The sequence below is a fragment of the Thermobia domestica genome, chromosome 2, assembly GCF_964235325.1.
Source record: "Thermobia domestica chromosome 2, izTheDome1.hap1.1, whole genome shotgun sequence".
NCBI classification, from domain to species: Eukaryota; Metazoa; Arthropoda; class Insecta; order Zygentoma; family Lepismatidae; genus Thermobia; species Thermobia domestica.
Window position 1 is genome coordinate 68,362,825 of NC_137455.1, and position 19,071 is coordinate 68,381,895.

Below are 19,071 nucleotides of genomic sequence, written 5' to 3' on the forward strand. Positions count from 1 at the left end.
TGATTAAGAGTGTTGTGTTCGAATTGTACTAAACTATAATGGAAATGGCATGTAACTTTTTTTAGAATTAAAATAATGGCTAAGTTTTAAATGAAATGATATACTCAGTTTTATTTGAACCAAGTGAAATATATTCAGTATTCGAACTAGGAAGAAAGACAAATTGCTTCTTTCCAAAAACAACGAAGAAACAAGTAGTTCAATATTCTGTTGAGTATTTTCTTCAGTTTTGTCTATTTATTATAAGCATGAAATATTTCTACATTAAAAGTTCAAATGATAGTCAAGTGCTAAGGGAAGTAATATATTTAGTGTTGTTGTTGCACTTGGAAGAAAAGAGCAAAATAAATGAGTACATTCCGAAAAATGTAGTACCGGTATAATGTTCTGTTGGGTGCTTTTATATTTTTTCAGTTGTGTGTGTTTAAAATTAGAATCTAATAACTTTTACATCGAAAATTCAATATTTCCCAGTGCTAAGTGAAGTGGTATATATAGTATCGTTGGAACGTGGAAGAAAAACAAATCAGTTTATTCTAAAATTTCATTATTTCAATATTCTGTTCAGTATTCTTCGTATCAGTTATGTGTGTGTGTTAGTGCGTAATATGAAGGTGAAATGAGCCTAACAGTCAATCTTTTTGTCTTTTCTAATAGAAGTTTCAAAGTATACTGAAATGTTTCAAGTTTTATATTAAAAGCTGCAAAGATATAACAATAAATTGTTATAATCAAAAGGTTACCTGATACTTTCAAACATATTCGAACCAACACATATTTTTAATGAGTGCTTATATGTTGGGTGGTTGTGCTTGTGTGTGCGCTAATAGGTGGAAAGTAGTAATGATCCGGTGAGGGGCAATCCAAAATTATCTTTTATTACTATGATTTGGCATGAAATCATTACTTTTAAATATAATGTTTAGAAGATAATAATGTTTTAATGCTTAAATAAGAAAACTAAGCTTACAATATAACCGACTATTCAAAATTATCTTAGTTTTAATGAAAGAAATATAGTTTTCTACGTCTGCGTAAAAAACTGGTTTTCTACATGACGTATATTACTAGTAAATTACGCGTAATTTATGTAAAATACGTAACAAGTAAATTACCTTGCCAACCCTGATGACCATGATTACTTTCTGCTGAATAAATTTATGCAATCAATAGTTGCACTACTACATTTACAGAATAAGTAACATGCAGCTTCCACTTTCCTACTATTACAACACGACGTTGCACATTTCACGCAAGTAAATGCATCAACAATGTTTGGTGTCTAAAATTTTAAACTCGAACTGGACGGGAGTTAAAGGTGCTACCATATAATTCAAGAAATGTATTTGAAAGTAGGCATATGTGACTCTGGTACACCAGCTGGTTGATGGAAGCTCCTCAGACTGATTTTCCGTGCAGATAAAGTCATAGTCTTAATTCATGCATAGTCTTACACACAAAAAAACTCATTTTATCACTTGTACGAGCGCAAGATACTTTTCTGCTAGTTTCATTCACTCACGAATGCTATCCTCAACTGGTAACTCACCAAAGATAATCAGATATAATTTTGGCGGCTTGCATTGAAGCGCTGCTTTCTTGGTACTAAACTTATTTATATAGTTAGTACGTAAGCTGCTGGAAGTGTAGCACGTAAATCATGTCTTAAACTTACTTGCATTAGTGTGGACAAAAAATAACCTAGTGTGGACCAGTTCCTGTTCGTAACCAGATTTCTAGAAAGCGTAGTGCAGATAATGACACACTCTAAAAACGAGTGAAGTCGTCACAAACATAAAATTAAACTCGGCATGGTCATTGTAAGTATAATTCTCGTTGCATAAACCATATTAAAATTATCAACTATGTTACGAGGATCATGTGTGGAAAATTGTTTTGTGCTGTATGTCATTTTCATAGTTACATGCATAATATACATAGTTCAGTATGTGTGTTTTGCATACTGTATCATACGGAAGTCACCCTCTTCTACTGCTCGTGGTTCTAGATTTGGGTGATTACACTGTAATTCGTTTTGATAGAAAATACGCTTAGCGACAATCAGGACCGTGCCGTGGGGGGGAGCAGGGGCGAGCGGGGCGACGGCCCCGGGCGCCGAAATAAGATGGGCGAAAAATTCGGGAGAATAAAGGAAAAATATAAAAAAATTGCTTGGAATATATGTATGGGGGCGCCGTCTTATACTCTCGCCCCGGGCGCTGACTTTCCATATTACGACCCTGGCGACAATATCATAAGTAGGCCATGAAAATGCGCTGAATACAACACCCTTTATGATACGTTTTTTAGTCAAACTGTTGATAGAAAAATTAAAAAAAAAAATACATTCTTGCAGGAGTAATTTGTTTCTTGTCGAAGGCCAGGCCATTTGAATTGAAATATTTCAGTTTAACGTCCCACGATTGTGTCCTTTAGGATAAGGGAGACGATGATTAATGCAAGTGAATGATGATGGAATAAGTGGTGGAATGAGAAATTGGGAAGAAATGGAAGTACTACGAGAAAAGTCACGCAAACGATGTTGTTCATCATAAACTTACTTGGTAAGGGATCGAACCAGGGGACCCCATGCACCAGATGTAAGAGCTCTACCACTGAGCTACGTGCCCCCATAAGCCTATTTCAATTGACAACTTCATATCTAAGGTATATGTGAACACTTCCATAGCTGAAGTACTCCATCTCAGTTGACATTCAGCAGGGACGGATCCAGGACGGACTTCTGGGGAAGGGGGCGGTGGGCTGTAATACTGCTATTTAGAGCTACTTTTCAGAGCTCCAAACTCTGGGATGGGTTATATATATATATATATATATATATATATATATATATATATATATATATAATTTTAAAAAAAACTTTCCTCTCCTGGGGAGGGGTCAATCGCCCCGATCGCCCCTCTGGATCCGCCACTGACATTCAGAATCCTTAGAAGATAATTGTATAACTATCAAAAATATAATCCATTCTACCACAGTTACCTATTAAAAAGTTAGATACGTAGTTATCGTAAGCGATGGCCACATCTCGAAAGGACTGTCTTTGTCAATCAACCTTGTTAATCATGGCAAATGTCAGAACTTCCTACTAAGGAATTTTCACACGTGCAGATTACGCACACTCCTTTAATTCTAAATAAGACCCAGTTTGACCTTCTTGATAAGTCTTCCTTCTCTGCTAAATAAAGCTGAATTTTTCGGAAGGTCAAAGCGAAACAATTGTTGCATGTTATACCAACACATTTGCGCAATCTGAATTACTTTCTGAGCGGCAGGATTAGTGACTGATAAATACAATTTCCTTTTGGTTGATGTTTCTTGTGTTTTAGTGACAATGTTGGCATCTGTGTCATGTACAGTGACTAGCAGAATTATTCGGACACTATAGTGTTTGAACAAAAGATGGGCTTTATTTCAAAGAAAATGCAAATGCAAATAATATGCTATCATTTTCTCTGACATCCAACAAACATAAACAATTTTACACTTCGAAAATAAAATAACTTAACAAACAATGTAAAGTAGCGAGATCAAAACAAACACAATACGAATTCGGGTGTTGCAAAATTATTCGGACATCTGACCAGGTATTACACTTATCGAGTAAAAATATAAAACTCAATATCTAGTAGGCAGTCCTTTCTGCTTAAGAACTGCGTGTAGTCTATTTGGCATACCATTCACAAGTTTGCGAGTGTATGCAACAATAATCTTGGCCCATTCTTGAGGAAGTACGTCCTTCAGATGCGCCTTCGAGGTTATGCATATTTTTCGAACTTGTTTCTCTAGTTTGTCACACATTTCGAACTTGCTTGTCTAGTTTATAACACATTTCTAACTTGTTTCTCTAGTTTATAACACATTTCGAACTAGTTTCTCTAGTTTATCCCACAAATTGTCAATGGGGTTCATATCTGGAGACTGGAGAGGGGGATGGAATGTCTTTGGGCAATTGTATAGTAACCACAGATTTACAATATGAGCTGTGTTTCGGGTAGAATTTGAATGTATCTAATATCCACATTTTTCTGCCTTGTTCTTTAAATTATCTTTGAGAATTTGCAGGTAGAAGTATTGTTCAAGGAACACCAACTCATCTACTCCAGACGCTGACATGCAGCCCTATACCATTACGCTCCCTCCTTTGTATTTTACTGACGGCTGCAAATTTTGTTCCTCCAGCTCGGTATTGTTTCTTCTCCACCCCATTACCTTCCCATCATAACAGAAGATATTGAACTTACTTTCATCAGAAAAAATCACGTAGTTCCACCAGTTGGCACCCATATACTGGTATTATTTCGCAAAACTAGTCTTTTCTTCCTCTTTGTTTTGTTGATATGAGGCTTTCTGCATGCTACGCGGCCATGAAAACTAGTTCTTCTCAGGACTCTTCTAATTGTATCGGGACTCACGTCGATCTCCATTTATTCTCCAACCTCGGCAGCGACGTTTGAAGCTGATTGATTCGTTTTTGCTGATCCTTTCATTGATCCTTGATTCGTTGATCCTTTTTTTTTCGGACTATTGCGGATTCCCGTCTCTCCGTAAATGTCTTTGGACGTCCCGTGTTAGGGAGGAAATCAACTCCATCCTCAACCTTGTATCCCTTGATAATATCACATACTGTACTTTTTTCATTTGCGACATCTCTGCAATTTTTCTGCAGCTTTTATCTTTTTCATAATGAAAAATTGCTAATTGCCGCTTTTCAAATGTCGTGTTCTTTCCTCTTTGACTCATTCTTCGTGTTGACAACGAATTTTTGTATCTAACTGCCACGATAACGACCACAGTACTTAACACAGCCCTCAGCACTAGCGCCACGTCTCATAGTGCTCACATTATTTCACAAATGTCGTACTGTCCGAATAATTTTGCTGGGGAAAATTTGGGTATGATTTTCATTGCGATTAATTATATCCGTTCTGTTGACAGCAACTACACGCTTGATTGTGTTTTTCAGGTATGCGTATATAGCTCCTTTTTCTTATGTATTGTTGTGTACAAAACATATTTTCATTTCGGAGCCATAGCCCGTTATGTGTATTTCATTGGATCTGTCCGAATAATTCTGCTAGTCACTGTATCTTGCATTGTGAAATCTCAAAGACTTTTGTATAGATCGTTCTGTACGAAAAATACTATATAGATTCGAAAAGGAGCTTCAAATGTCAGATAGCTTTGTTCTACTGTCTGCGAAAAGTTCTTTGGTAACTAAGTTATACAATGCTCTGAACTGAGTATGATTGTTGTCAAATTGATTACTTTTACTTAGAGTATACCCCACTATCGATTTGACTGCACCCTCAGAATGCTTTATTTCTAATATAGGGTATTAATAATGAATGTTCGCTTTTCCAATTTCGTTGTGGAGAACGTTATTTCGCGAAACAGGTTTGCAATGTGCAACACTTCGTGGTACATTATTTCCCATTCTACATTATTTCTGTTTTATACTACTACTGATACCAGATAGACTTTTTGAGTTCATTTAATCGTTTCCATCAGGACAATGTCAGTATCAAGGATGTTATAAATAGAGGTTCTGCCCATATGTATCTTCATTCTATTAAATTGGTGAAGCCAAAAGGCAACCGCGCATCGGCACGTATGATTGGCTACTCTCGTTTTTACCATCGTCTGATTAGCTACTTTCGTTTCCGCCATGATTGTTGGCTCAAAACATTGCGATCCTATTGGGCGGAGTGGGCAGGGTAGGGGTGGCGAAACTGTGACGTATGGCTTCAAAATTTTGTTGTAAGGGCAGATCCTCTATTTTATAAGATTCTTGGTCAGTACTTACCTCTATAAACGTGTACTCGGAGACTTTACAACAAATTCTCCAGAAAGAAAGATGTTATGCAATTCAGGAACAGTCTATTAGCGTGTTTGGCAGCGCACGCAGCCACGTTCTGGTAGTGCTGCAAGCTATCTTTATACGGGCGACTACGTATACTGAAATAGTCATTTTCAAGACATCCCTGTTGAGTATCTAATAATGTTAGAAACTCGAATTTAAACACAGTTACTAATAATGAGATGTTGTACAAAAGTGTCAAATCTTACATGTGAGCAATCAGGGAAGATTGAGATATGAACCCCCATAATTTACTGGCTGACTCACTCACTCACTCACTGACATAAGTGCTAGGTATATTTCCCGACTAGCTAGAAATACAAAATTTCACATATTAATAGAGAGTAATACGCAAATCTCCATAAAATTCCAATATTTCTGATACCACTGCTAGAGGGTCCAAACAATGCCATCAAAATACCAGATAAACCAAAATAGTCAGTTTCCAATATGATTTTTATTAATACATATTTCTGGCCACTACAGGCATCTATAGATTTAAGCCTGTATGATGTATGAAGTCCTTCGGGGAGCTTACTGCTCGGGGAAGGGAGGATGCAGCTTGGAACCTATATGTTAGGTACCATCCCGATATTTCTCTGGTATCAGTGAAGAAAACTCAGGAACATTTCACGAAGATAGCTCGCCTCAAAAAGGTCCTGAGTTCGACCTTCTCGACCGAATCTACGTACCGGAAATCGAACCAGGGATCGTTCGCACAAAAGGCGAGAGCATTAGCGACTACGCTACGTAGGGTCATATGGCCATTTTATGAATATTACTGTTCACTGGCTAATAGTGTCAGCAACGCCCAATTACAGCTGCTTAGCTGCTATTAATGAAATGTTATACAAAAGCATAAAATCTTCTGGTCTAAGAGATTATTGGGGAATTTCGTTGTTTCTGGTTTTCATACCTGCATAAATACTTGGAATGTTCCTGACTAGCTAGAAATACGAAATTTCGCACATTGATCGAGGAAAACATGTACATCTCTAGAAAATTCCAACATTTCGGATACCACAGCTACGGGAGCCAAACAGTACCATCAATTCCCTGGACTACTCCTTGCACAGATCATAATTATCATTTTCAACAAGACATAACTGCTCCTGACTATAACTATAATAATGTCAGCAAAGCCAAATTATAGACAGTTACTAGCAGGTCCGTATTAATGGCGCAGCAGTCACTCCAGGAACTCACAACTAAAGTGGGATCGAAGTTTTTTTTAAAAAAAAAAACTAGTGAAAACATATTTTAAACTCCAGACCCCCCCCCCCAACACACACACACACAATACACAGTGTTTGACAACCACAAAACCTACATGGTATGAGCCAGGACTGAACTTTGAACCCAAAGCACAAGAAATGAATGCTCTACCATTGAGTACCCGTAGGCTCTTTGCTTAATATTAATGAAATATTCAACAAAACTACAAAACCTCAAGTGCGGAGATTGATGGGAGGTTTAGATTTGAACTAATCGGAATTGCATTTTTTGTGTAAACTGCGGACGAGATTAAAATGGTAATTTTCAATACATTATTGCTGACTAATAGAAAAATTGAACAAGTATTTAATACAGGGGCGTCATTTAGGGAGGGCAGGAGGGGGCAATTGCCCCCCCCCCAAGACTTTGAGGAATACATATACTTTAATAGATTGTCTATTAATATACTAGTATAAAATGTGAAAGTCTGATGTCGGTGGTGATCTTGCCCCCCTCAAGCGAAGTCTGAAATGACGCCCCTGATTTAATATCTTTACATAATCTTTTCCCAGACTCTTTACTGAAAAGAATCATGTTCAGGACTAACTAGAAATACGAAATTATGCATATTAGTGTAAATAGCATTTACATATCCAGTCAGTGGCGGATCCAAGACTGACTTCTGGGAGGTGACAGTTGGTTGTAATACTGCTAATTCGCCCCTGTTTCAGGTACCAATTCTTGAGGGGAAAGAGCGTCATTAACGTTTCAAAGTATCCCTTTAGTAAAGTTGAAATAGAGGGGAAAGGTACCATTAATTCCCACAAAAAATTCTATCTCAAAGTAAAGCAAATATTCTTACAATCAACTCATTAAAAACATACATAGATGAGCAGCTCGGACGAACATAATGATATGTCACGTTTTCTAACTATCGACTAAAATGGTAAAGAATGTTGACTATTCCTACGCAATTCAATGCAATGACACATACCGAAGAAGCTTTCTCTGCAATCTGCTGCTACATTTTCAAAACTAAAACTACCTACATATTGTTGCATGGTTCGGTCACAACCAATTCCGCCTAATAACTCAAATATATCGAAAGTGGAGCTTACCAGTTTGTTTGCCCGAGCCGCTCAAATATAGTCATGTGAAATATATTTTTCAACTGTCATCTTCAAGAAATGTCCCAAAATTTTAAATATATACAGGGTGTTTCGAAACAACACTGCCAACTTTTGGGAGGTGATTCCTGGTGGCAAGATAAGACAAAAAGTATATATCAACCTGGGTACACAAATGCTTCCTTTCGGAGTTATAGGCTGCCAAAAACATAAAAAAAGAACTTTAGAAGTCCATAGTTTCAATACTATGGGACCTGCAGTAGTCGGGTCAAGACCACTTAGGAACTAGGATGTGCGCTATCCAAAAATACAAGTTTCAGAATCTCGTGGTACTTCCGCAACAATTTGCATAGAGGTAGTAGGTCAGTATTTCAAATTATACGCCGGTAGTCAAACTCCCTCCATAAAAATTGTTGTGTGAGCACCTTAGGATTATCATTAAATTGTTTTCCAATGTCGTCACAGATAATTCTTTTGAACCGAGAAAATTATACTCAGAAAATTCCATGCAAATTGATAGACCTGTGTGGATGTTTAAATACATGCGTTCCCCAAATATATTTCTTTTGTAGGCGTAGTTTTTGGAAAGTCAAAACCTAGTAAATCACTTTTTCCTGCCAGAAATGTATATTTATCAAATTTCATTAAACCTATATCTTTGTTTGAAAGATGAAACTTAGAGACTTTGCTTTTAAAAGTATGTACTAGTCCAGGCGTCACTGAAGTTTTCGAGAAGCCGAAACGTACTCAAATTGCTTCCTCGTATTTAAAGATGCTATGGTGACCCCATCAGTATTGTTTCTTTGTACATACTTAACATATTTGTTTAAAGGCGGGAATCTTACCTAAATCGCATTCCCGTAATAAGAAATGGATATTTATAAAATTTCAAGGTATTCCTTAGGTGTGTTAAAGTTTTACAAATACCTTTAAAGATAAATGTAGAACTTTCCACTAAGAAGGAAAATATTTTTTTTTGTTTTAATTATAGGATATAATGTACAGTGTATACAAAAACTCTCTCTGTGATGGATTACCGAAGAAAACTGGCTACAAGTGGCAGGCGCCGTCCCTATTGTGTAGTATTTATATCTGTTGAGTTGAAGGTTAAAGTCCAGCCAAACACTGGATTATGTGAGGATAGGCGGCTGCAGAACCGCGCCTCTAGGTGGCCAGGGGATACCAGTCTCATCAAAATCTCAATAACTATCTAAAAAGAATCACAAAATACAATCATCATCATAATATAAAACGACCAAAAATATTAAACATATTCTCTTAACTTTGTAACGTTATATTTATATTTTAACTTGTTACATATATGCTCACAGTTCGAATCAATAAATTAATAAACACGATTAAACACCCTAATTGTTACCTGTAATTGCAATATTTATTAAACATTTTGAAAATCAAGCACATTAAATGTTTGAAACAACTAACTTTTATTCTTCTTATTTCATGAATGAATTATTCTGTTGCCATAGCAACAACAGACAAATACCTCTTTTTTTTAACAACTGACATTACATGATTATCTAAATATAAAAATCAACATATATTCTACATTTTTTCTTCTTATCAACAAATTGTGCACTTTTAAGCAATGTTGCCCAAAATAACTACAAGAAAATGGAAGTAATTTACCGAACATATATACAATCTCGTTGTACATATGGCTCCTGACTAGGACTTCTTGAATTGGTTATAATTTAAGAAAGAATCCTGGACCGTTACATATTCTTACATACATGATTACTTCACTTTCCGAATAGCCCTCCTATATATATAAATTACAATACATATGTTAATTTCATTTTATATCAACAATAATCTTACATTTATTTAATAATATATTATACTTAATTCTATAAATTATCGTCGAAGAGGATTTATTCAAAACGCGATTAATTTATTTAATTATTCAGGTCCTAAGGTTTATTCTTTAGTTCAATATCATTAGAGCTCATTGACGAATCAACTCAATATTATTAGTTGACATAGTATAGAAATTATTTCTTCCATTTGGACAAAAGCACAATACTGATAAGTAAAACGAATTACAAGGGAATCAACAATACTCAAAGTGAAACAAAATAATCAATATCGTAAGAAGGATTAATACAAATAAAGAAATTATCATATTAAGAATCAGCAAAGTTTATATGAGTTAGAACACAATATAATATGTTTTATTTATTCGGGGATAATTAGCACAACTTTGATAGGCACTATTCGCTTTCATTTACATTATGAACATTATTTATATTATCTGTATAGAATTCAAACTAAATACGAATGACAAATGAAATCATTACGGTATTTAAAGTGAAATAAAACAATAATCAATTGAATATGTTTTGACGGATGCCACAACTTTAGCTTAAGTTACATTGCCAGAGGGTTGTGTTAAGTTGCATTGTACGCCACAATCTTGTATATAGTTCTGTCTATTATTTGCTTCCACGGTACCTTGGTTTCTATTTTGAGAATTTCTGCCACCTACGAAGTTATTATGAAATCCATTTCGTGGAAAGAAACTTATTGTTCGCTTGATTCCTAAATGTATTATGATTATTGTTCCTGTTTCTCCTAAAATTAGATTCTGTTCTATTACCGGTAAAATTGGGTTCAGTTCTATTCTCGTTATAATGAAATCTATTATTATTTCTCGCAATAAGATCACTTTCTTCCCTGACACTAATGTTGCGAACAGGTACATAACTAACTTGATTACGATTAGTATTCGCTTGATTCCGATTACCATTAGCCTGCAACATAGATTGACTTTCAAAATTTTGCACTATCATAATAAGGTGATTGAGATTAACGCATTGTGCAGAAATCAAAATTTGTTGCAACTTAAAAGGTAACAAGATTCGGTTTGGGTACAAAACCTCGCGGCCAGAACCTCGCGGCGACAACCTCGCGGACCAAAACCTCGCCTGGCCAAAACCTCGCCTCCCAAAACCTCGCGGCCCAAAATCTCGCCGGGCCGAAACATCGCCTGGACAAAACCTCGCCGCCCAAAACCTCGCGGGACAAAATCTCGCCGGGCCAAAACCCCGCCTGGCCGAAACCTCGCCGCCCAAAACGTCGCGGGCCAAAACCTCGCGGGGCGAAAACCTCGCCTGGCCAAAACCTCGCCACCCAAAACCTCGTGGGCCAAAATCTCGCCGGGCCAAAACCTCGCCTTGCCAAAACCACGTCTTCCAAAACCTCGCGCCCCAAAATATCACCATACCCAAAATCTCGCCTGACCAAAATGTAAATGTTCCAACAGATGACAGACGACGGTATAAAAGACGCTGTTTCAGAAGAAGTATCACGGGTATTTGACCAAGTCCCGCGATACCATATGAAAATTCTATTTCTGTATTAGAGGATTTCAATGTGAAGGTAGGGCGTCAGGATGTTTTTAAACTGGTTATAGGGAAAGAAAGTCTGCATAAGGAAAGTAATAACAACTAACGGGGTTAGTTTCGTGAACTTTAGAACATCCAAAAACTTAAAATTTTATCAAAAATCTAATAATATTTATGAAAGTATGAAATAATATATGAGTTTTTACGACGTCCCTTGATTATGTCCTGTAGGTTAAAGGAGACGTAGATGACCAGGATGAAGGAAATGATCGAATAAAGAAAGTGGGAGGAAACGGGAATAACCCGAGAAAGCCCACGCACACGATGTTTTATATCATCATCATCATCATCATCTTCTTCTTCTTCTTCTTCTTCTTCTTCTTCTTATTATTATTATTATTATTATTATTATTATTATTATTATTATTATTATTATTTGTAATGTGGAATTGCATATTAAGAAACTCATTGGGTAGATTTTAAGGAAAAATTTCGTTCGCGGCGATGTTTTGGACACGCGATGTTTTGGGTGGCGAGGTTTTGGCAACGCGAGGTTTTGGCCCGGCGAGATTTTGTCCCGCGAGGTTTTGGGCGGCGAGGTTTTGGCCCGGCGAGATTTTGTCCCGCGAGGTTTTGGGCGGCGAGGTTTTGGCCACGCGAGGTTTTGGGCGGCGAGGTTTTGGCCACGCGAGGTTTTGGCCCGGCGAGATTTTGGCCCGCGAGGTTTTGGCCGGCGAGATTTTGGGTGGCGATGTTTCGGCCGCGAGATTTTGTCCGTATCCCCAAGATTCGGATTGATGCTATTTTGATTCCTGTTGGTATGAATTAATTAACTTCATTATATATGGATATCACAAAATCAGTGAGACTAATCCAATTTTGGGTTATAGGCCTAATGTCTATTTCGAACTAAGGCGTCTCTATTGGCCAACATGAAATCGTTTTCAAAATTAGAAAATAAGGCATTTTTAAAATCTAAATAATTAAATAATCTAAATAATTAAATAATAACTAAATAATCTAAAATTACTTCTGATCGCTTTGAACCATACGGAACACGGTAGTAGTAAAACATGCGGCAGAATTTTCAAGACTTTAGATTTGTCTACTGCAATTAAATCACATTCTTCCTCGAACTTTTCTAAGAATGTGCTGGACGAGATGTCTTCTGATCTTCCGCTAAATTGTGTTAGAGATCTAATTTCACTAAACCTAAAATGATTACTTTTACTGGTATGCTTACTATGTTTGGAATTTACGTGAATGTTTTTCCTGCGGTGAGATGAATGATTTCTTCTCTCATCTCTCACGATACTAGCTTCACTATCGTCCTTCTCTAAATATCCTCCGGATGAATCACTATCTTCCACTACTACTCTGGATTCATATGGTATATGTACAACGTTGACAGCCGGAACTCGGAACTCGATCGCCATTTGCAGTACTAAGCTTCTCTTTGATCGCATTTATTTCTTCTTGCAATTCCCTGATCTGACTAGTATGCTCATTAACTAAAGTTTCTAAAACTTCTACAGAGCTTTGTGCATCCGTAAATCGGTGTAAAATCTGTTCCATCTTATAATTTGTTTTTTTTTTCTAATTTAGAATTATTTGTTGGTTTACTTGCTCCAATTTACTATCCATTTTAGTGTCCATTTGATAAGTTATTTGCTCAAACTTGGCATCCATTTGCTGAAATTGAGTATGCATTTGCTGAAACTTTTGTTGAAATTTAGTATCTATTTGCTGAAAACTAGTGTTCATTTGCTGAAACTTTTATTCAAATTTAGTGTCCATTTGTTGCATTTGCTGTGACAAAGATTGACCTAACTGTTTTATAAGGTCAGTAACATTTGTTGATGTCTCCAAACCTGATGTTCCACCAGCTTCTTCATTATTACTTTCAACATCCATTTTAAGATTGCGATAGATTTTTCTTTTACTTCTGAACAAAGTGTACTCCGTTTTGACGTCTTTTCGAGATTATTTACTTTTCTTCATGCAACTCCCAACGTATGTCCTGGGCGAGATAACACCATCTAATAATTTAAGGTTATATTTATATTTTAACTTGTTACATATATGTCCACAGTTCGAATTAATAAATTGGTAAACACTATTAAACACCTTAAGTGTTACCTGTAATTGCAATATTTCTTAAATATCTTGAAAATCAAGCACATTAAATGTTTGAAACAACTAACTTTTATTCTTCTTATTTCATGAACGAATTATTCTGTTGCCATAGCAACAACAGACAAATACCTATCTTTTTTTTTTAACAACTGACATTACATGATTATCTAAATATAAAAATCAACATATATTCTACATTTTTCTTCTTCTTATCAACAAATTGTGCACTTTTAAGCACCGTTGCCCTAAATAACTACAAGAAAGTGGAAGTAAATTACCGAACATATATACAATCTCTTTGTAAGTTATTGTGGTTCGGATTCCACGTTAATCAGTAGGTCCACGTCTCATATAGCCTCGCTGCTGAAAGGGACGCTAAACTAAAATCAACTCAACTCTTTGTAAGTTACCTACTGTACTTTCACAGAAACTTATTAGGCGAAGTCAGCAGGTCCTACATATTTTCCTAACCCCGGGCCTCCAAAGGGTTAATCCGGCCCTGGAGATCTGTTTAGGTCTTTGTGTACCGCCGTGTATTCTCGACTACAGCCCTGCATATACATAACAACAGTAGTAATTCCCTACGTCCCCTTCGGGGATACTTCTTGAACATACGTTATTTCCTTTATTATTATACGATTTTATTTGCTTCATGTGGCTCAGTACAGAAGCAACATTATGTCGCTATGGATTATATATATATATGTGTGTGTGTGTGTGTGTCTCGGGTTGTCAGAAGTTTCTTCAAAGTTGTTAAAGTAATTAAAGTTACAGGTTTTCAACCTGATTGTTCAACTTAAGGTAATACTTGGCAGAATAATAATTTCATAACACATTCAATCTACTGTTAATTTTTCAACGACATTAATTTCAGCTTCTGCTTCTAGGAAAGCTTCCGTTCTACTTGGAGAAGTTTATCTTTTTACCTTTAAAAACTCCGTATTTAAGGACAACTCAAAATCCGATGTACGTGAGAAGAGAATACAATTATTACTCGTTCATTCTCTACCCTTCACCCCTTTGTATACTGCTCGTGGTTCCGAACTGAGAAGAAGCGGGAACTTGGGGATGGATGGAGTATGGGTTGAATTGTTGTGCCTGCAAGGAGTAGGTTTCAGAGCAGAAGGAGGCTTTGAAGAAGGGCGTACGGAAACGGAATGAAGAAGAATGGTGCACAAGAGATGTGGAAAAGGGAAGATTTCGATGGGCGAGTTATTGAATCCGCATCGATGCTTGTCACGTGCCATCTTCTTGAGGTGATGAAGTTTCTCAGCTGGAGAAGAAACCCAACAGTGCGTTTCCTATATATATATATATATATATATATATATATATATATATATATATACATCTACTACGGTAGATTCATAGCTTCATCCTCACATTTGCAGAAAAAAATTCCCAACGAATTGAGATGCCATGATGAGATTCCTTGTATGCAGAACTACATTACAGAATCTCCCTTCCCTCGCTTCCGTCTCCTACATAGAGAGGAGAAAACAAGAATATCTGAGCAGATATCATCAACAATCAATATCGTTCTGTCTCTTCGCTATCGCTATCATCTCTTTTGCCTTGCTTTCATCTTCTTTTCTCCTTCTCTTCTTTTTAGGTTTATTTTCCTTTCATTGCACTTGGAGCTGTGCTATTCATCGCTGCTCCGAGATTGGTGGTTTTGGTTGCTCATATTGGATTCGTAACACGGTGAAGGGTTTGTACGAGTCTCTTAAACCGTGAATACTTGTATTTCTTGAAGTTGTTATCTATTACTGTAATTGGTTTTTCGATCTGCGTTCCGTGGAACCTCCATTCAAGTGAGAACATTTTATGAGCATAATGTTATGTTTAGATACACTCTATCTCAAGTCCCATAGTTTAATAGTCCAAAAAGCAAAATAAATTTCAATTCTCGCCAACGAGGTAATCCGAATATACAATATAATGGGAATAATAAGCAAAACCAAGATTAACCTAATTATATTGAATCCATTTTATGTGCGAAGAAGGTAACGATTCCCTTGTATTAAACATCAATCAACGACACCATATTATATATATATATATATAAATATATAACATTTGAAGACCTAACTTTGCTCTCAGACTTCGTCTCGTTACCTACTATTCTATACTTAATTGAGAACTAATACTTTGGGCCTAGAACTAAATGTTATTGAGTTTTCAATTCAATAGTCGTTACAGAGGGGAAAAAAATACTATATACGTGTCTCTTGTCTTCTTTCTCAATACATTTATGACATAGGGGAAGTGAGTTTAATATGAGCAGTCCGAAAATATGAGCAGCACGAAGCTTAAACTCACACAGCACACACATATATTGCGCAAGAGGAAAACAACGAAGTTCGTAGCATTGTTTGGAGTATCATGAATTTGCAGAGAGTAGCCCAGGTTCGTTCGCTGCAGTTGTTGCGAAACAAAAAATAAGTTTGGAGGTACATAGAATTAAAAATTGTAGCTTTTTGGAGCTATAGTTAAATCAGGGTAATAGATAATAAGCTAAAACTTGATATCTATGCTTTGTATATAATTTGTCACTGGATTTATAGTCAGTTGTTTAGGAACTCAACGCCAGTCTTTCGTTCACTTCTTTTCTATAAACAGAGTGGCCAACTACAACACGTTAAAATATCATTAGCAGTCAGTGAAATATGAGCTTTTGAATTCAGTTCAATATGGGCACACATATTTTTTTGAAAGTAATGAGAGAAATGAACATGAGGAGATTTTGCATATGTTAAATAAGGTAGACATTCCATAATAATATAATTTATAATAGTATCTGGTGATCAAGTTCATAATCTTCAATCACATCTACAATCTTCAATTGAAGCCACAATCTTCAAGTTCAGAATCAACTTGGATACATTTCGTCCATTTCCAGTCTATCACCCCAGCTCTGTATAGGAGGGGGGTGTTGTCAAAGTCTATGTGTGTGGAGGTGAACAAGCAGACATCCATAAATAAATCTAAAGCACAAGTGGATAATAATAGTTTCATTGAAGAAAACGCCAGAAATGATACGGCAGAAAAGAAGACAGGCTCATCCACACAGTGTGAGGAGAATGATAGTATTTGCCATATTTGTGAAGGAAAATTTAGTGAAGACCCCAAAGGAAAAAAAATGGATCGAGTGCGATATGTGCCAATACTGGTATCATGCCCTTTGTGTGGCGTTCAGTGCCCTGAGTTCTTTATTGGTGATTATTGTAGCAGATTTAATGCCCAGTTATTTAATGCCACACCAATAGACAGGACTCTTGAAATAAACTGTGTTTTATGTGTATGTGCGACTATCTTTTGCTCGTTATTGTAATCACTTACGTTTTATTTCTTCTTTTGTACATTTTTATGTACCTGCCTTATATTTTACGCGAAAATATTAATAAAAGTAACGCTGCTCATATTTGCTCTATGAAGTGCTCATATTACCCTTGTACTACGGGAAATATGAGCACTGCAAACCTACCTTACTAACTTGTTTATTACTCACGAACAAAAATATGTATAACCTTGTACTTTTTATTGGTCAAATAAACAGTCAGAATGGTTCTCTGTTTTGTAATAATTTAAAACATCATTTCTATCTCCTTGTACGTTATTAGACTTACTGGAATTTGGATCTTTGAGCATGCAGGTGAAAAATCGTTATATACAATTGACTTGGTCAATAGGAAGCAACACTTTAATCATATTCATTACAGACAAAATAATTTCAGAAAATTTTTACGAGGGGACTTTCAACTTACAGGGTTGAGAAATTGTACTGATTATGCTGGTTAAGTCATATTGAGCGTAAACGGCGATATGGCTCGGCAATGAGATTTCGTAGCTCGGGAAGGGAGGATTTTCCCAGGGCCACTTCTGAAATAATCACTGATTACAAGTATTTAAAAATTTGAATCAGTTACAAAGAGAATCATTAGTGGTAAAGTATGAAAACTCTCAAAAGTTTGTAATATGACTGTGTCACTTCTGCATTAGAGAAACTTAATGGTTGATTCTTCATAGATCTTCCAAACAATCTTATTCAGTTTATCATTTAAAATATCTAGCCAAAAAAGTTTCATGTTTTCCTAATGTCACCTAAGCCATCTCCAGATCATTCAATAATCTTCCTTGCTTTTAAAACAATGTTGTAAGGCTGAAATCTCTTGAAAATCTACCGGAATGTATTTTTTATGCGTACTTGGAAGTACCACTCTAAACCTTCAAAGCCATTGATATACAGTAAAACCTCGTTAGTGCGGACTAATTTGGGAATACGTTGACCGAAATAACTAAACTAGAAATTACATGAAATAACTTTAAAAAACATTAGAAAGAGCACTAAAGTTATGTTTGTAGCAATAAAAGATGTTTATTGTGGTGTGTTTAAAGGATATTTACCTAAATACCAAGCAACCAAGAAAGTTCGTGCGGTTTCTACACGTGCCGCTATTTTTGTGGAATAGTAATCATTTCTGCCGCTAGGGGTCACCTGTATGTGACAGTTTCTGAAAGCCGAGTCATTGGCACGTCGGCTAATGTAGATAACAGGTTGCATTCGACAGTTCGAGATCAAGTATTCGCAGTAAACCATGTCTATGTCGAACGCAGTAATCAGAGCTTGTTTACTGTATGAGTTCAAGTTGGGCACAAAAGGTGCGGAAGCAGCAAGAAAAATATGTGCAGCGTTTGGAGAAGGTACAATTAGTGAACGGACAGCTCAAAAGTGGTTTCAGACCTTTTCGACTAGCGATGAGACACTTGAAGACAAACCTCGATCGAGGAGACCAAAACCTCTCGATATGGACCAACTCAAGGCAGCAACTGAAGAGGATTCAAGACAAACGTGTCAAGAACTCGCTCAACGATTTGGGGTAAGCGATGAAACCACTCGTGTGCACTTGCATGAGCTTGAAAAAATCGTGGAAACTGAATAAGTGGGTCCGTCACGTGCTGACTGCTGCGAACCGTCTCCAACTACCGAACATTTGCTCTTCCTTGCTGACTAGGAAAAACAACTGTCAAATTTTGGCGTGTGATGAAAAGTGGGTAATGTACGATAACAAAAACGCTCGTACCATTGGCTATCGTCAAATGACTCCATACCCTTAAGTGCAAAACCTGCTCTTCATCAGCGGAAGTGATGCTGTGTGTATGGTGGACTACTGCTTGGATTGTGCATTATGAGTTTTTGGAAAGTGGTAAAACCATAACCAATTGCAAAAAGTAGCCGAAGAACTTGAAAAAAAAACTACACTAGTGAATAGGAAGGGTGTTCTTGTCCACCAGGACAACGCTGGACCTCATACAGCAAAGATGACCCTGGAGGTGATTTCTTCTC

General features: G+C 36.5%; 1 pseudogene; it reads left to right on the top strand.

Moving 5' to 3' along the window:
- The first annotated feature begins 18,322 nt into the window (after positions 1-18,322).
- Positions 18,323-18,667, top strand: LOC145679061 (histone-lysine N-methyltransferase SETMAR pseudogene; annotated as a pseudogene).
- The last annotated feature ends 404 nt before the right edge of the window (positions 18,668-19,071 follow it).